A 19,763-nucleotide genomic window follows, 5' to 3' on the forward strand; every position below is an offset into this window, starting at 1 on the left:
CCTGCCTCCTAGCAATTGCTAATGCGGCCCAAACCCCAGGCTTAGGCCTAGGCATCCAGCTCACTAGGGCCTGATTCCTTCTCTCCTTTGTTTCAGGAGAACAGGCCAGCTGGGCTTCCAGAATGGTCTCTCTGGGAACCCTGCCTCTCTCCTTTGATTCTCCAGCCCATCTCCCTTTCCTTCTGACAGGCCACATGGTCTCCCCCATCAGGGAGGTTAATCCAGTTCCTTTGACCTGGACCCAGATCCCTCTGAGGCTCTTTCTCAGAAAGGTGACACGTATGGAGTAGGAGCTAAGAACACAGTTTCTGGAGCCAGCTTGCCTGGTGTAAGGCTTTGCCGTTTCCTAGCTGTGGACCGTCTCTGGGCCTCAGTTCCCTCATTTGTAGAGTAGGGATATGAGAGTACCTGCCACGTGTGGTTGTAACGGGGATTAATAGAGATGATGTACGTTTATCACTTAGAGCACGTGGCGTGTGCTGCAGAAATGTTCGTACTTATTATTCCTCCAGAGAACAGCAATGCTCGGAGGGAAGGTCTGGAAGGAAGTGCACTGATTTTTCTATTGCTAAGATAGTTCCTCCTCAGGACTCCCTGATGCCCTGCCTGATACCCAGGACTGAGGTGCCTCTCCGTAACCAATGAACAAAAATTGAAATTGCATTTTGTGTGATTGGCCCCACTTGAGCCCTGTGTACCAGACCCCAAACGCTGCCTGATAAGTATGGATGACAGTAAGGGTATTGGAAAAAGGCCCAAACCAAAGATCCTGCCCAACAAACTCAGATGGACCTCGGGGAGGGGTCTTTAGGGAGGAAGCATCCCTCTGGATCATGTTCCCATCACTTGAAGTCAGGCTGCCCTGAGCTAATCAGTGTTCACAGACCAGGTGGGTCCCCATGGTGATAGGGAGAAACTGTAAGGCCATTGTCCTCATGAAGGATTTTGGGATTGGACTGAGCGGAGATCTGGATAATTCAAGGCCATGGAGTGTCCCGGGGTTGGCCTTGGAATGCATTTTATAATCTGTTTGTCCCCATCAGAAGGTTCCTTCCTAATTCCTTTTGCCTGCGGCTAGTATTGAAACGAGTCTATATTTCTAGACAGATACTGACCTTGTGCCCTGATAGAGCACTTGGCATTCAGGGCGTCTCCTTGGGGATGCTTCGCGTGCTGCTGTAGCCCTAGTCATGCCACCTGCCTTTGAAGGCCTGGCAGCTGTCCTACCCCATAACTTAGCCTCTAGTTTACAACATCCCTGCTTGTTTTGGTCCTGCCTTCCCCGATGGACAACGCTGGGTCTGGCACACAGAGCCTGGGCCTGGCCCTGGGCCTTAGTAACAACTGTGTGATATTGTGCAGTTCGGTCATCTCCTAGGAACCTCAGTTCCTTCATTTGTGGGACTAAGCCCACCCCGTAGGGTTGCTGTGAGGATTACAGGAGGAAGCGGGTGGGCAAGGGCTTCATACCGATATAACGCCACACGGGTGTTATATTGGTATGTGATGGATACGCGTGGTTTTTATCGTGGGCAGTGAGCTAAATACTTGTGTGGTGGTTTCATTGATTATCCCACTCCTCTTCTGGCTGCCATAGACACTTCTGCACTGAGACCGGCTCTGGAGTGGGGTCCTGCCAGATTCCATGCCCCGCCTCGCATCCCCACCCCATGCATGCTTAGGGGTCGTGTCATTGACCTGACACTCAAGCCCGGTGTGTCTGGTGCTTTGTGGGACGGTGGACAGTGGGTTTTGTGTTTGTTCCTGGAGGGAGTCACCCCTGCACTATGACTCCCGTAGGTACCTCCTGTGTGTCCCCCTCCTGTTGGCTTTTTTCCCCTGGACCCCTAGTAGATTCCCGGTTCTTGGATGAGTGAGGAGATGGTGTTTCAGGCCTTAGGGTGTCTGTTCATTTCCTGGGGCCACTGTAACAAATTACCACAAACTTCGTGGCTTAAGACAACAGAAATGTATTCTCTCACGGTTCTGGAGGCTAGAAGTCTGAAATCAAGGTGTCGGCAGCGCTGCGCTCCCTCCAAAGGCACTAGAGGAGGCAGATCCTTGCTTCTTGCTGTAGGCGTGTAGGTGGCTATAGGCCTTCCTGTGGTTTGGGGCTGCATGATTCCACTCTGCCTCCGTCTTCACATGGCCTTCTCGTCTCCCTGGGCCTGTGGGTCTCTTATAAGGATTTAGGGCCCACCTGGATCCACCTGGCTCTCATCTCAAGATGCTTAATTATGCCTGCAAAGACCGTTTTTTCCAAATCGGGTCACATTCACAGATTCTTGGGTGGACATATCTTTTTTGGGGGGCACCATTTAACCCACGATAGGGTGTGAGCGGCCCTCTTTCAGGAGCCCCCGATGGGAGGCTGGTGAGGCCCAGAAGCTATGCCAGCACCTGCTTACTTTTGTGTAGTTGGAGGTCATTCAGGTGTGACTGCAGGTGTGTGTATGTGTGTGATGGGGCAGAGTGTTGCTGGAGCAGGGCTGGGAGGAACTGGCCCAGTGCAGCCCCAGCTCCATCGCCCGAGGGGACAGGACATGTTCTCCTATCCTTGTTGTCACAGGGCCTGGGACATAAGGGGCCCAGAGCAGGTGCTTCATAAACACTTAGTGGTCGGTGCTTAAGACATACTCATAACAGGTGATTTATGAATTCTCATCAATTGATCCAGCCTTGAGAATGTGGCATTGAACGAAAAAAGCCCAGTATTTTCTTGGAGAATTTTTCCTTTTTTAATAAATTTATTTATTTATTTATTTTTGGCTGCGTTGGGTCTTCGTTGCTGCACCCGGGCTTTCTCTAGTTGTGGCGAGCCGGGGCTACTCTTCGTTGCAGTGCGCGCACTTCTCACTGTGGTGGCTTCTCTTGTTGCGGAGCACAGGCTCTAGGCACGTGGGCTTCAGTACTTGTGGCACGCGGGCTCAGTAGTTGTGGCTCGCGGGCTCTAGAGCACAGGCTCAGTAGTTGTGGTGCATGGCCTTAGTTGCTCCGGGGCATGTGGGATCTTCCTGGACCAGGGCTCGAACCCATGTCCCCTGCATTGGCAGGCGGATTCTTAACCACTGTGCTACCAGGGAAGCCCCATCTTGGAGAAATTTTATAAGATATATATTTTTTTGCAAGTGAACAGTAACCCCTCACCCCACACCCTATTTTAAATAAAGTGTTACATGCTTCTTATAAAAAAATGTAAGCAATTGTAAAGTATAAAGTAAAAAAATCCAAAACAAAACTCTAGTAATAATCCCACCATCCAGCCATATTCATCATTACCATTTGCTAAGCCTCGGGACATCTCGGTGTCATGCACACAGACAGAGGCATAAATAAATGGGATCTGAGTTACTTCACTCTGTATGACAGACTCTAGGTCCATCCACCTCACTACAAATAACTCATTTCGTTTCTTTTTGTGGCTGAGTAATAGTCCATTGTATATACGTGCCGCATCTTCTTTATCCATTCATCCGTCGATGGACACTTAGGTTGCTTCCATGTCCTGGCTATTGTAAATAGAGCTGCAATGAACATTGTGGTACATGACTCTTTTTGAATTCTGGTTTTCTTAGGGTATATGCCCAGTAGTGGGATTGCTGGGTCGTATGGTAGTTCTATTTTTAGTTTTTTAAGGAACCTCCATACTGTTCTCCATAGTGTCTGTATCAATTTACATTCCCACCAACCGTGCAAGAGGGTTCCCATTTCTCCACACCCTCTCAAAGTGAGAGAGTGGCATGGACATATATAGACTACCAAATGTAAAATCGATAGCTAGTGGGAAGCAGCCGCATAGCACAGGGAAATCAGCTTGGTGCTTTGGGACCACCTAGAGGGGTGGGATAGGGAGGGTGGGAGGGAGACGCAAGAGGGAAGAGATATGGGAACATATGTGTATGTATAACTGATTCACTTTGTTATAAAGCGGAAACTAACACAGCATTGTAAAGCAATTATACTCCAATAAAGATGTTAAAAAAAAAAAGAAATTGCAATAAATAAATAAATAAATGGGATTGTACCATTTGTGCTCATTTGTAATAAAAAAGAGTTAAATTCGATTTTACTTGCATTTAATTAGTGAAGAGAAAACCAGGTGGCTCAGAAGGAATCACTGAAGTTTAGATAAATTTTTCTGCTCCAGAAGAGATAGTAACCCCTGTAAGAGTCCTCTAAAGATGAGGTAAATTATTCTATTAAATTATTTTATTAAAAAAATACGGACAAATTTTTGGTTTTTTTTTTTTTGGCTGTGTTGGGTCTTCGTTGCTGCGTGTGGGCTTTCTGTAGTTGTGGTGAGCGGGGGCTACTCTTCGTTGCGGTGCGCGGGCTGCTCATTGCGGTGGCTTCTCTTGTTGCGGAGCACGGGCTCTAGGCGCGTGGGCTTCAGTAGTTGTGGCATGCAGGCTCAGTAGTTGTGGCTCACAGGCTCTAGAGCGCAGGCTCAGTAGTGGTGGTGCACGGGCTTAGTTGCTCCACGGCCATGTGGGATCTTCCCGGACCAGGGCTTGAACCTGTGTCCCCTGCATTGGCAGGCAGATTCTCAACCACTGTGCCACCAGGGAAGTCCCCAAACAAATCTTTGAGGGTGGTGACATTAATTTTTTTTTAAATAAATTATTTCCACTTTATACATAGTGTTTGGCTCCCTTCTTTGGGATATGAGAACCAGGAGATTTTGGAGGAGCGGTAGTGCAGTCTATGAACAGCGTGGCTCGCTCCTTTTGAGGGAAACTGCCATGCCCTTACCAGCAGCCTGGGCTGCCAGGGTCTGCATCTCCAGGTATGTGGAGAGGTGGAGGGGAGCCTTTCAAGAGCTCCAGCCCAGGTCCACGTGGAAATTAAGCAGAACCTGTTGCGGGAGTGAATTGGGTTTGCTAGCAAATGACACAGCTGAGCTGATTTGATTTGGCAGCAGGACCGAGAAGCTTCTGAAATGTCAGATGTTAATGTGATGGCTGGTTGGCTCTAAATGGGAAGCCAGGAGTGAGGGGTGGGTGGCCTGGTGGCGTCATCTGCTGTGGAAGGGGAAAAGAGGAGGGACTGGGGAGAGGGGAAATAGGAGGGGGGAGGGGAGGGAAGAGGCGAGGGAAGGAGGGAAAGCAGGTGGAAACAGGCAGGAAGGGGATGAAGGAGGTCAGGTGGATGGGCTGGGTTTGCTTCTTTGAGGTTCGCTAGCTGGTAGGCCTGGGCCCAGTTTGCCGTCAGATACGCTTTGTTTGACCAACATGGTATTAAAAAATGAATTTCCGTACTATTGGGAGGGATGTGCTCTCTCCAACTATTTTGCCTTATATCCTCCCTGTGTCTAAGGGCATCCAGGTTTAGGACCTTTTCCAGATGCTCTGCTACTGTTTCTAGAGTTTTCCCTTCCCAGGGACTCACCCTGGTGGGTGGCCTGGGCTCAGAGGAGACCAGCATTGCATCTCGCCCCAGAGATGATGATTCTGAAAATCCACTGGACCCCCGATGGCTCCCAGCATCGCTGCCTTGTGGATGTCCAGTTGGGTTTCAGGACAGCATTTGAGGGTCCCTTTGGGGTGGTTATTCCGTGGTCGGGAGAGCCAGGCTGTGAGATGTAGGAGACAGGAGCTACGCCTTGTGTAGCTCCGTCTCCTCATGCTTGATGGCCCTTTGTTGAACTGGGAAGACGTGATGTCCACCCTTTGAGGGTATGATGGCTGCGAGGAGGCCAAGCCCCAGAAACCATCTCGGAGAGTGACCCAAGAAGGGACATGACCTCCACTGAGTGGTCTGGTGGTCCCTGCTTGGGTGTGGAAGCAAGGGTGGCCTGGGTATGCTCAGAAAAGCAGAAAATCCTTGGAAGATCCTCTCCCTGTCACTTCCCCATGAGGGGATGCGTCCTGGGGTCTGGGGTGGGGGGAGAGTGGGTCCCTCAAACATTAGAATAGTGAAGGAGAAAGCAGGTCAGGAACCATGGTGAGATCTGAAGAGCGGGAAGGTGGGTCTCCAAAGCCTGGGAGGATTCAGTAAGTGTCAGGGATGGGCCTTGTCACCCCAAGAGCAAAGCTGAGCCACAGATCCAGAGCCTGGGGGTACCTGAGGTTAGTGCTGGCAGCGGAGGTGGGAACCTTGAAACCCAGGCCTCCCAGGTCATCGGTCCCGCCTGAGTTGTCATGGACAGGCGGGGTCCCAGGTCCTGCTGGCATGGCATGGTCCTCTGTCATCTCCTGGGCAGCCTTTCTCCTTGCTTGTGGATCCCAGGCCTAGTGAAGGTCAGGAATCCACACCTGGTTTCCTGAAGATCAGCAAAGAGCTTCAAGGCAGTTATCAAAACATCAAAATAACGTTCGGGCTTCCCTGGTGGTGCAGTGGTTGAGAGTCCGCCTGCCGATGCAGGCGACGCGGGTTCGTGCCCCGGTCCGGGAAGATCCCACGTGCCGCGGAGCGGCTGGGCCCGTGAGCCATGGCCGCTGAGCCTGTGCGTCCAGAGCCTGTGCTCCGCAACGGGAGAGGCCACAGCAGTGAGAGGCCCGCGTACCGCAAAAAAAAAAAAAACAAAAAACGTTCATCCCGGACTGTGACTATGTGTCTCAGAACATTTCAGTTCTGCAGAGCAGGGGCGTGGTGCTAGAGTGTCAGAGTTCCTTCCTGCCCGTGGTTACATTGGACTTATATCTGTCGAGAGGTCTGTATTAGTGTCTCATGGCTGCCGAAACAGATGATGACAAGCGTAGTAGCTTAAGACAACACAGATTTATCGTCTTAGCGTTCTGGAGGTCAGAAGTCTGCAGTGGGTCTCACTGGGTTAAAATCGAGGTGTCCACGGGGACGCATTCCTTCTGGGGGCTCTAGGAGAGAATTTATTTCGTTGCCTTTTCCAGCTTCTGGAAGGCCACCTGCATTCCTCGACTCCCAGCCCCATTCCACCATCTTCAAAGGCAGCAACATTGATTGGGCCAGGTCCTTCCCACACTGCCATCGCTCTCATTCTCTCTCTTCTGCCTTCTATTATAAGGACTCTTTTGTTTATATTGGGCCTACTTGGGTAATCCAGGACCCTCCGCTCACCTCAGGGCCAGCTGATCAGCAACCTTAATTCCCTCTGTCACCATTTAACCTCACATATTCACAGGTTCTGAGGATTAAGGACAAGAACGTCTTTTGTAGGTGGGTGTTATTCAGCTGTGACTAGCTCAGGCCACCTTCATGTTTCAGTAGGAGAGGCTGGGTCTTGTCAGAACTGGGTTCCTTATCTGTAAAATGGGGGAGATTTTTTTTACCCCTAGTGGAAACCCTAGAGGCCCAGCACACAGTAGGTCTTCCATCCGTGGGATCCTATGACTGATAATTTGCTTGCCTGATTTCATTGCTTTGTGAGCCCATGACTGATTATATGATTTTAAGTGTCCTCCCCTGACCATGGGGTTCGGAGGGTAGGCATGTCACATGTCCCTAAACTTTTCCACGGAGAAAAGAAGGTCACACAGTGCTCACGTCGTCAATCCAGAGCTGAGATGTGACCTTGATTTTGTTACCTTCAGTCAGCAACTTGCCGATCTCCCATCCAGGTGGAAAGATAACCCCTCATGGAGGAAAAAAATGACACACGTGAGCTTCCAGCCCTGATTTGGCGTTGTCCAGTCTTCCCTTGGAAGGAGGTGCCGTGGCCTGTCTCCGTTCATACGTGTTCATCTTCCTCCCTTCTAGCCTGAACCTTTCTTCTTGCAGGTTCAGCCTGCTGGCTCTCAGCTTGGCTGGCAGGGAAACAGCAAAGCTGGCCACGAGGTTGATAATGACACCAAATCCCAGTGATCTGCTTCTAACAGATCCCATTCCAAAGTGTCACCACTTCCGTCGCAGGACCACCCTCTGCTTCTTGCTGTTAGAGCGGACTGTGTGTTGTGGGCGTGAGGTCACCTGGGGGCTGAGGGGGGGAAGGAGTGGGAGGCAAGAGAGGTACTTCATTGTGCGGAGACTAGCCGTGCTTAGATAACCCTCCCCAGGCGACCTGCCTGGCATGGAAAGTCCCCCTCCTGGTCCCCCAGGTCAGATAGTGTTGCCTGGCTACGGGGTAGCCAGCAAGGCTCTGGCAGGGAGAGTAAACAGGCACACACGTTTAAAATTTAATATCCCCGGGAGGGTAAACACTCGAGCAGGGCCTTACAGCGCACCGATAATCTCTAATTCTCCTTGCTCCGTGAGTGTGTGTGTGTGTTGGGGGTGAGGCATCACCAAGACCCAGATGGTCTCTTCTGGGAATCGGCCATCCGCTGTTGTGAGGGACGGGCAGGGGTGGGCGAGTTACAGCTTCAGCCCCATGACGACTGTCGCCCTGGTCACCTGGGCAAGACTCCTGGGACACCCTGGCGTAGCCTGGACTCCTCTGCTGGGATGGAGCGTTGAGGGCACGGGGATCTGGGGGCCGCTGCTCCAGATTCTGCCTTGAACTGCAAAGAGATCGCTATGGTGGGCCAGGCCCCCGTGGAAGGCATGGACCACACGGGGCACCCAACATCAGGGATGAGTGGGGGCTGACATCGGCAATCTGCTGGCCAACTGGGTATCTTGTGAGGGGCTGTCTGACGAGAGGGAAGGATGCCTTTTTCCAGTTGGTTCACCCAGAGGGGTGCCCTGTTCTCATTCCCACAAAGGTACTTCGCAGGCAAGACTTGGTCCCGCTAAAAGGAAAGTCATTATGCTGGTTGAGGCCCAGAGACCACTTGCAGGGTGCCAAGCATCACAGGGCTTGTTCCCAGGCAGCTCCCTTCTCTCCTGAGGAGGCGCATGGGTCCCAGCAGCTGTGGGATATGGGGTAGGTGGGCAGACTCACCCTCTCTGTGTGGGGTGGGAAAGTAGGCCAGCATCCTCTTAGCTAGAGGTGCACAAATGGCTGCTTGGGGCATCTCCTGGCACTTGGTTGGGGAGACCCTGGGGTGGTGTCCTAGTAAGGTCATTCCCGGCAGGGATCATTTGACAGCAGTGGGTGGTCTACAGCCAGCGAGGCTGGTATGTGCTTCGTGCTTGCTCCTCTTCCGTTGCTTGGGCTTCTTCCTCAGCCCCCACCCCGCAGCCTCCCTCCTTCTTTCTAAATCTCCTCACTCAAAGGTGCAGCTTGGATGCCACCTCCGCCATGAAGCCTTCCCTGAACTCCTCCAGCAGGAGTTTGTATTGCTTGGTCTCCTGCACAAGAACACCTTACACGTGGAAGTTCCAGTGAAATCCCTTCCTTTACTTGGCTAGTATTTATTGGTCACCTGCCATGGATTAAGGACCGCTTTAGGGCCTGGGGACACAGCAGGGAAGCCGGCAGACGCGATTCCTGTGGACACGGAGCTTACTGTCCAGTGAGGGAGACGGACGGTAGTTAAGAAAGCCATCAGACAACAGTAGCTTCTGATCAGTGCCCCGAAGAGAGACACAAACATGGTGTTTGGGGAGGGGCATCATTTCGAGGGTGCTATTTGAGAATATTGTGTCTGTGGCAGGGAGAAATGGCTTTGCCAGGGGGCTCAAGGAAGGCCTGGAGGAGGTAACATTTTAGCTGAGCCCTGAAAGGTGAGAAGGAATGGCCGTGTGAAGAGCTGGGGGTGTGTCTGGGTGCCAGATATAACAAGTGCAAAGGCACCGAGGCAGGGAACAATCTGTTCTTTTTTTTTCCTTCTTTTCTTCTTTTTATTGAAGTATAGTTGATTTACAGTGTTGTGTTAGTTTCAGGTGTACAGCACAGTGATTCAGTTATACATAAATATGGGGTTGGCCAAAAAGTTCGTTTGGGTTTTTCCGTAAGATGTTACAGAAAAACCCGAACGAGCTTTTTGGCCAACCCTGTATGTATGTGTGTGTGTGTGTGTGTGTGTATATATATATATATATATATATTCTTTTTATTTTTTTTAATTTTATTTTTGGCTGTGTTGGGTCTTCGATGCTGCTCGCGGCCTTTCTCTAGTTGTGGCGAGTGGGGGCTACTCTTCCTTGCGGCGCCTGGGCTTCTCATTGCGGTGGCTTCTCTTGTTGCGGAGCACAGGCTCTAGGCGCATGGGCTTCAGTGGTTGTGGCACGCGGGCTCCGTAGTTGTGGCTCACGGGCTCTAGAGCGCAGGCTCAGTAGCTGTGGCGCACGGGCTTAGTTGCTCCGCGGCATGTGGGATCTTCCCGGACCGGGCTCGAATCCGTGTCCCCTGAATTGGCAGGCGGATTCTTAACCATTGCGCCACCAGGGAAGTCCTGGATATGTTCTTTTTCAGATTCTTTTCCATTGTAGGTTATTACAAGATACTGAATATAGCTCCCCGTGCTGTACAGTAGGTCCTTGTTATTTGTGTGTCTGTGCTTTGGAAGAACAGAAAGGAGGCCTGTGCAGCTGGAGTAGGGTGAGCGAGGCGGGAGGTTGCCGAGAGGCAAAGCATCCAGGCCTGTGGGTCTTGGGAAGGGTCCTGATCAGCAGAGTGATGTGATTCATCTCTGGCTGCCACGTGGAGAATGGGCTATAGATCAGCAGAAGGGGAAGGTGGGAGCCCAGATGGGAGGCTGTGGCTCTAGTCCGGGCAAAAAGCGAAGGGGGCTTGAACCCGGGAGGGTGTTGGCAGTGGAGATGGAGAGAAATGGATGGATTAGGGTTATGGTGAGGAAGGCGAGACGACAGGAGGTTGTGGTGGATTGGACCTAGGAGGTGACGGAAAGGGAGGAATCTAGATGTCTCATCATCCTAGATGAGACTTGAGCAATGGGTGGGTTTGGGTCCCATTTTTCTGAGGAGGAGCCTGCGGGGAGACAGGTTCAGGATGGAAGATCAGGGACTCTATTTTGGACATGCCAAGTTTGAGATCCCCGTGAGACAGCAAAGTGTAAAACTCAAGTATGCATTTGGAGCTGCTAATTTGGAGGTCCAAGGAGAGGTCAAGGTTGGAGATATTCATGTAGGGGAAGCAGCATGGAGATGGAATTAAATTCAGGGGAATGGAGGGGTACCCTGGGAAGGCAGCAGAGACAGAGATGAGGGAAGGTCCCAGGCTGAGCCTTGAGGGTCTCTACAGAGGCAGGAACCTGCGAGGAGAGCTGAAGGAAACCCCAGAACGCTGCAGGGAGGAGGAAGTGGTGCTAGGGGATGAAAATGAGGGGAGAAGTTCTTCTGGGATTTGGCAACGTGGAGGTCACTGGTGACCTTGACAAGAGCAATTTTAGGGGAGCTGCGGGGCCAGATTTATCGACTGATGGAGGCAGGAAGACTCTGTTGCTTAAGGTGTGCAGAATTCCGCAGCTGACCAGAGTGGCCAAGCGTAGGAAGACCGTGACTCTGTCTGCTCCAGCTGGAGGTGGGGTCTCCCATGTGTACAGTCAGGCTACCCTCCTGGTAGCTAGGACCCCATGACCACCCTGCTCCTCGAAGGCACCAGGCTTCCTTCACAGCTCGGCACACAGTTTCCTTGGGCAGAACAGATCCAGACTGCTTGGTGGTTCTAGGAGGGGATGGTCATGAGGGCGAGTGCCCAGCCTGAGCCATGTAGGTTCAGCTAAAATCACGAATGCATCTTCCTTCTGCATGGCTTACCCTTTAGGCCTGGGAGAGCAGGGTCATGATTTCACCTCCTGGTGGCCCTTTCAGACTGGTCACTCCCTGGGCTCCAACTCACCCTTCCCTCTGCATAGCCATGTGGCCAAAGGAACTCCCAATTCAGTGTAAACGGGGCTGTGTCTTGGGACCAGAGCATGCCACCTGCCCTTTGGGGAGCTGAAAGGAGCCTGGAAATGAGTCTGGGACTGGAAGAGGCCAGAGCTCTCTTGAGATAGATCTGCTTTGCAATCATCTGTCTTGGCCGCATCCATCCACATAGCAGGGAACTACCTGGATCTCCACCTGTGGGTCTGGAACTTCCATATGGCTCACCTGGCCCCCTTGTGGCTTATACCATCAACACCAGACGGTAGGCTGGGGGGAACTGGGGAGCAGTGACAAGCCCACCAGCTGCCTGCTAAGCCATCTGGGCAGACCCAGGGGGTCAGGCTGCCAGGAGCTGGAGCCCCACCACTGTGCCCACTTTCATCCTCCCCACTCGGGTGTCCCTGGAGACCTCCTTAGGGGAGACCAGGCCTGGGTCAGAATGTGTCCCGTGTTCCCAGCCTCACAGGCTCCTCTGCTGTTTCAGTCCTGCCCAGCCTACAGCTTCAGGGAAGGTCTGAAAGGTGACACGAGCTCTCTGAGCCAGGCACCAGCACCACTTCCAAAATGTCTACTGGGGACTTCCCTGGTGGCACAGTGGTTAAGAATCCACCTGCCAATGCAGGGAACATGGATTCAAGCCCTGCTCCGGGAAGATCCCACATGCCGCGGAACAGCTAAGCCCGTGCGCCACAACTACTGAGCCTGCGCTCTAGAGCCCGTGCTCCGCAACAAGAGAAGCCACCGCAATGAGAAGCCCGCGCACCGCAACGAAGAGTAGCCCACGCCTGCCGCAACTAGAGAAAGCCTGCGCGCAGCAGCAAAGACCCAACGCAGCCAAAACTAACTAAATAAATTTTTAAAAAGTGTCTACTGGACGCACGGATCTCTTTTGGTGGAAAAGGGACGGATTGTGAGAAGCAGGCTGAGGTCTCTAACTTCGTGCCTCCTTCCCTCTGCGCGCCTCCTTTGTTGTCTGCCTGCTTTTGAGGAGGGGACCACTGGGCAGGCAGATTGCAAACAGCAAGAGATGATAGCTGTTTATAGCAGGAGGGCGTGTGCAGCTGGCTAACGGTCCTTGCCTTGGTGGCCCATAAGCCCCCCGAGGACTAGGTGTGTGTGTTTGCGTGAGTGTTTACGTGGGGTGAATGTGAATGTCTGGGTAGCTCTTTGTTGTACCATCGTGCCTTTGGGGGGACTGTTCGGAGGTGGGTGCTGTGGGACTCTGCGTTGGTGGGAGTGTTTGCCCCCGAATGCTTCCCCAGCCAGGATAGCTTGGCTTGGGACAGGCAGCCCAACGGCCCTACCCCAGACCTTGTGAGGGCCTGCATTTGCCCCAGCACCCCCGTTCATCAGCCCCAGCTGGCGAAAGGGGGCAGGGCAGTCGTGTTAGTTGACATATGGTTTATGGGGAAGAGGGCTGTTCAGCGTCACAGTCCCCCGTGCTGTGTATGTATAATTAGGCTGTTGGAGCTCGGGGACCCACTGTTAGAATCACTTGGGACCGAAGCATTTATTTAGGTGATCATTAACTAGAAGATGGGGAAGGAAAAGAACCTGCGATTTGCAAACATCCCCTTCCTGAAGGATAGTCTCAAGTGAAAACCGCTGCGTCCTTCCTCCTGCCATCTCCTGCCATCTGGGGAGGGGTAGGTTGGGGTCCTTTAGGGGCTGCCCAGGGCTGAGGTGGGAGGCCTCAGATGGCATCTCCCAGGCACATCCGGGAGCGTGAGCCCCCGAAGTTACCAGTTCCCCATGACTTTTTTCTGATACTGCCCTTTGCTGAGCCAAGCACAAAGCATGTATTGATTTATTCAGTTCTCAGCCTGGTACATCTGGTGAGAATCGGCTATGTGCTAGGCAAGGGACTGGCCCCAGTGAAATCCCAGTAACCTATTGTCCTGGGTGGAGGCGAGCACAGATCATTGAAATTCTGACTCAGATCATCTCTAAACCTTGTTTTTGCCACTTACTAACAGTGCTGATGCGGGCATGGGGGGTGGGGAGCTTTGTTTTTCTTCATCTTGTAATAGAAGTGGTGCCTTTGGGACATTTCGTAGGCAGGAGGGTGTTGGGAGCAGCAGACAGCTTGCTGCTGGCCATAGGGCACCTAGTGATCTCTCTGGGGCGACAGCTCAGCCCTGATGTAGGGGAAGGGAGAGCGGCTACCTTGCATACTCCGTGATGAGTGTGGAAACTGAGGCACAGAGAAGGTAGAGGCCCGTGGAGAAGGTATGTTGGTACATGCTATGTCTTGGTACGTGGTACCTCCTACTTTAGAAATGTGTGAGGTTGCGTCCTTACACTCACTCAGTCTTGCCCAAACTGCCCTAGGGGTGAGCTGGGTAGTGAGAATAGGATGAATGTTTGTTCTGGAGATGAGTCAGCTGAGCCCCGATCACAGCCACGTGACTGGCACCATGAGGACATCTCCCCAGCGGTAGCCGGGTATGTTCATGGGTCCCTGAGATGACACTAGACTCTGCCAGGAGGACAGGGACACTCCTATGGGTGGGGGCACCTGGAGGGGGAGGCTTGGGCAGCTTCTGGGATCAAGGAAGAGGATCAGGGTCTGCTGGGGGGCGCCAGGTTCCACATTCGTTCTGTGATGGGTTCTCTGTGAGTGGCAAACCCAGGAACTTCTGCGGCTTCTTTTCTCTCCCAGGCACACATCAGGGCCAGGATTAGGGGAGGAGGCTAATCGGTCCCAGGGTCCTTAGTGCTTGGTTATTTTATTTTTTTCATTGACGTATAGTTGATTTACAATATTGTGTTAGTTTCACGTGTACAGCAAAGTAATTCAGATACACACACACACACACACATATACACACACATTCATATTCTTTGGTTCTTAAAACTTGTTTTGTGGAGGGAGAGGTGGAGAGGTGGTGGCTGGGCTTCTGCTGCTCTTGCTGCAAACCCAGGGTCCAGGTGCGCTGGTAGCATGGCTGCAGTTTCTACCCTCAAAGAGCCAGCAGGAAAGTGGGTAGAATTGGGAGGGAAAGGGAGAGGGAGAGGGGAAGGAAGTGCAGTAATGTGCGAGGATAAGTCGGAAGGATGCTGGCTATGCAGGAACCTTGCCTGGGGAGCAAGGGCCACCAAGGTGTGATGGAGGGAAGGAACCGTGCCTCTGACACTCAGCTAGACACCCACCCACCCATGCCAGTTAGGAGAGACACAGCTGTGGAGCACCAGCCATTGCATTTCAGGGACAAGGGGGCTGGGAGTGAAGCAGAGAATTTTCTGGGAGGCCAACACTGCTCTTTGGTCCTACCTTCTCAGCCTCAGTGTTGCTTTATTTCCTATTCCTCTGGACAGTTGCAAGCAGGGGGACCTGGGCCTCTTGCCTGGGCCACAGGTATGGCCACTGGTGAGACCAAAGCCAGACTCACCTCCTCCTCACTTTTCTGTCACCAAGCCTTTGTGGAGGCTGTTGCTGCCCCCAGGGTGCCTAACCCTCCAGTTCACCCTGTTGCAGACCCAGCAAGGTTTATTTCAAATAACCTGATGAGGTTCATAGGCTCTTTTTCCAGTCCCCCCACGGTGAGGCTCAGGCCTGAAGCTGAGCCCAACTTTGTTGGAAGACTGGAAATTTCAGGCCACAGACTGGATCAGAAGCAGAAACTCTGCCAACGGGCACCCCAGAGCCTGGCTTGGAGAACCTCCATGGTGTGCACACCGTGACTTCTTGACCAGTGCTGGGCTGGGGTCTAGTGGTTCCAAGGTAGGGACAGCTTGGAAGCAGCAATGCCAGGGCAGCCACACGCTTACAGAGCCTCTTGCAAACACACACAGGGTCTGCTGGTGTCTCTCATAACCGCGGAGGGTGCCTATCGTCTCCTCTTCCTGCTGTTTACACTGTAGGTTGGTACAGTGCTTTACAGCTTATAAAGCACTTTCTTGAACTCACTGTGGTTCTCACAGCCACAATGGAAGAGAACTAGAGAAATGCAGCCCTCTCCCCTGAGCCAGCTGGTAAGACACAAACTTGAAGCTTGTGATTTCAAGTTAGCATTCTTTCTCCTACCCTGAGAAATAATTACTGAGTACAAATAATTACTGAGTATCTACTACTGTATTTCATCGCTGTGAAGACATACTTTCTGCCCCCCCTGCCCCGTCTCATTTAACATCTCTGAAATCAGGCTGCATTTCACTAGCAATAGTGCCATAGTTTGTAATTGGTGATGTTTTTGCTTTGTTAGTGGTACATAAAATAATATGTATCTTATGATGGGTGTCATTCAAAATGTGACGAAATGTGGGATGTGTACAACTCTGGGGTGTGCAGACATGGCTTCTGCCTGCCAGGAGTTTTCAGTTAAGGGGAAAGATCAGACAGTCCTAGTAGCCATTCAGATAAAACAGAATATAAGGAGAATTCCCTGGCAGTCCAGTGGTTAGGACTTGGTGCTTCCACTGCTGTGGGCCCGGGTTCAATCCCTGGTCGGGGAACTAAGATCCTGCAAAACGTGTGGCACGGCTGGAAAAACCAAACAGACAAAAAACCCCAAACAGAATATGATACCCAAGTCGAGTCGTGTGCTCTGGGAATTCTGACTGAGGGGTTTCAGAAAGACTTGAGGGAGGATGGGTGGGATTTGAGCATCCTGCTTCCTGTGGACCAATCAGCTGCTCTGAACAACATATCCAAGCCCCGTTAGTGTGGTGGTTCGACGCTTGGATGCTGTGTTTGCGTCGCTGATGCCACCTATTGACTCGGTTTTTAACTCTCAGCCTCAGTCTTCACGCCTGAGAGTGGGGATGGTAATAGTGACCGCCTCCTGGGTGCTCGTGGGGATTAGATAAGAGGATGCACGTAAAGTACTTTGTCAAGGGCCTGGCACCCATAGTGAGAGTTCAGTAAACGTCAGCTGCTCCCGTCACAAAATTAATCCCGTAAATCCAACAGATTTAGAGCCAGCTGACATTTGTTGATCAGTTGTTGTCCCTGTGTTAGGTGCATTCACATTTGTCATCTCACTTCATAGTCAACAGGAAGGTGGGGGCCATTATTCCAACTTTACAAATGACGAGAATGGGGCCCGAGGTCACAGCTGGCCAGAGGCTGAGCTGGGATGTGGATGCTGGTCTGTCTGATTCCCAGTCCGGTGCTCTTTTTACCGGACCACAGCTGCTGGTGAAAAATTACAGGCAGGGAAGGAAACCCTGCTGATCCCAGTGGCCTTGCTGCAGGCAGGGTTTTTTATAATCAAATTACTGTTGGGCATTCTTAACTGTGGGTTTCCTGGTGTTGAAGGAAGAGAGGTCTCGTTCAGAGGCTTGGAGGCTAATTTAACAGAGGGGAAATGTATTCAGACCATAATCTCTCCTTCCCGTCTCCCAGTGGTCAGTGGGCACTTTTGCCCCACCAGAACAGCTGTTGGTCTCTCTGGCCCTCGTTCCTTCTTCTGTGCTTGCCTGTCCTCAGGCTCACTTTCCTGGCATGTGCACTCCCCTACCCCTCGCCCACCCTGGAGAGGCCGCCAGTGTGGGGTCACGCTACCACCGCTGCTCATGATGCTGCCAAGGGCTGTGGGCCTCCTCGCCTGGAGTCTCCTTCCTGCCCCCTGAGTTTAGCACAAACACACGTACCTTCTCTCCCTCCCTGTCCCCCCTCTTCCTCTCCATTCTTCTCCCCCGCATCCCATCTTTCACCTAGAACACTTGGCTCTGCTACTCACAGGCTGTGTGACCTGAAGCAGGTCCGTTGCCATCTCTGAGCTTCATTTCTCACCTCCTCCCCACCTGGATTATCATAAGGGTCAGGTGGGAGGTAGTGGGAATGAATCCTGGGCCTGGATATTGACTCCTGCTCTACCACTGTGTGTCCTGAGATGCAGGACTTGATTTTCTTGTACCTCCACGGCCTTATCTGCAAAATAGGGAGAGTAGCCCCTTTCGGAAGGTCCCTCCCTTGCAGCACAGCCATTGTCCACTCCTCTTTGGGTCCATACAGGCGTTGGCACTCCCATTACTGTTCCTATTTTATTGAGTTCTAATTATTTACTTCTGTGATTGTCTTAGTCTTTAGATGGAAGTCAGTTCCTTTATTCAGTTCTTCATTCAGCAAGTATTTATTGAACACCTGTGTGCCAGGTGCTGAGGTTAACAGATGAAGTGGGGGAAACAATTAATTGAGAAATTATAATGCAGGGAGGTAGGAGACTCGATAGGGTATATGCAGGATACTATGGGAGTACTACCTGGGGGAGGGGTGGATGCCAGGAAGGCTTCCTGGAGGAGGTGACCTTCAAGCTAAGGCCTAAAGGACAAGTAGGAGTCAACCAAGTAAAGGGGAGTAGGTAGGAGGAGAGGGACTGAGGCTGATCTTCCCAGGGTCCCCAGCCCCAAGCCAGTGCCTGGCCCAGAGGGAATCAGTGTGTTAGTTGCCTATCTCTCTTCTTCCTTGCCGCCTCTGGATGTGTCCCTGTGCAGAGGCAGGGGCTTGGACCACAAGGCTTCATGGACCCTGGTGTGCTGTGGCCAAGGGCCTTGCAGAAGTGTTCTGGATGTGGCATGTCCTGGAGAGCTTGGCTGCAAGGGCGGGGGGGGGCCCTGGTATTGACTCATTGGCCCAGAGCAGGAATGCAGATGAGCCAGAAGCAGGTGTGGGAGGGAGCAGGGAGGATACTGAGGATGCAGGAGCCTTATCCAGGGTTCCTTTCTCCCGGGGAAGGAGAGAAGGGCTCGTTAGGGACAGCCCAGTGGGACCCCTTTGGGGGCAGGGAGGCTGGTGAGCTTGATCACATCCCTTCTACTAACATGATCTTTTATATCAGAATTGTAAGAGCTGGAATGGACATTGCCAGCCTTCTCTGTAGCCAGGGTTTCCTCTAGCACGTGACTCCTCCAAATGTGTGAGATGGCTCAGTTCACATCCCCCCTTCCCTGACCTTCACTGTCACTTGAAGCCCCCAGGGATGGACTCATGCCAAGACCTTCTTTGACCTCGATTGAGCTGTGCCCTCCCCCAGTCCCTGGGGACATTTCCTGGCCTCTCTGATCTCCCCCTGATGCTGTTGTGGTTTCTGGGGCTCAAACAAGCGCAGGATGGGGCTGCGCTGGACAGAGGGGGTGGGCTGTGTGTCTGGCGGCAGGCTGGGCTGGAGGAGGGAAAGCAGAGACAAGATCGGCTTCCTGGGTTTGGCTGGGCAGGTGGTGGGGTACTTTTCACACTGTCTTGGGGGCCGGGGCATGAAGAGTGAGTACGGAGCCTGCACTGGGATGAAGGAATGAAGATCATCATAGTTGCCATTTACTGAGGTATTTGTGCCCCACCCTCCCTGGACATATAATATACACCATACCTTATCCTACAACTGCTGTGCAGAGGGGGTCAGATTTTTCCATTTTACAGATGTGGAAACTAAGGCTCAGAGGCTGAGTAACCAGCCTTGCACAGCTTGTAAGGTGCAGAGCCGTGGGTTAAAACCTTGTCTGCTGAACGGTAAGTCCAGGGCTATTTCTTGCACACCATGCTGCCTTTTTTTGAGGGATTTAAAAATTCATTCCTTTCCATTTGAGCTGGGACATTGCTTTTCTCCCAAAGCTGGAACAGGACCGAGGGTAGTGGATAGATATTAAATGTGATGTGTTTATTAGTGTTGGAAGAGACTCCAAGACCCAGGTGAGCCCTGGGCTGAGCTCTGGGGCCTGGTTTCTCACTCTTGTTAATAGCACATCACTCGGTGCTCTGGGCCCTGGGCCGTAGATGGAGTATGAGTTTTCCCAAGCCATTTGCTTTATTTATTTTTAATTTTCCTTGTGGGAGAGCCACAGGACGTGAGGATCGCTCTCTTTTCTAAGGCACATTAAAAATTTTTTTAAACCAAAGTAATACATGCAGTGATTAAAAAACAAAACCCAGGCTGTTTTGTGAAAGAAAGCAGTTCACCTTGCCTCTGCCCCCTCCTACAAGCCCCACCTGCAAAGGAACCATGTCTTACTCTTTTAGCTGTTTCTTCAAACCTTTGAGTAGGAAGTTTTGGGCTCTGTGAGGGCCATGTGAATGCCTTTAAAGGTGCAGGCACCTGTTTTCTTTCTTCTACTTCGTTTTTATTCTCCTTATCCATGGAGCTTCTCAATTCGCAGATGGAAAATTGAGGTCCCACAGCATCCTGTGCCCCAGCCTT

General features: G+C 52.0%; 1 protein-coding gene across 8 annotated transcripts in view; it reads left to right on the forward strand.

The window, feature by feature from the left end:
- RAP1GAP2 (RAP1 GTPase activating protein 2) overlaps positions 1-19,763 on the forward strand; it is a 445,551-nt gene that overhangs the window by 123,589 nt on the left and 302,199 nt on the right. The gene's annotated exons all lie outside the window — the stretch shown is intronic.

The sequence above is a fragment of the Orcinus orca genome, chromosome 19 (genome assembly GCF_937001465.1).
Source record: "Orcinus orca chromosome 19, mOrcOrc1.1, whole genome shotgun sequence".
Lineage (NCBI taxonomy): Eukaryota > Metazoa > Chordata > Mammalia > Artiodactyla > Delphinidae > Orcinus > Orcinus orca.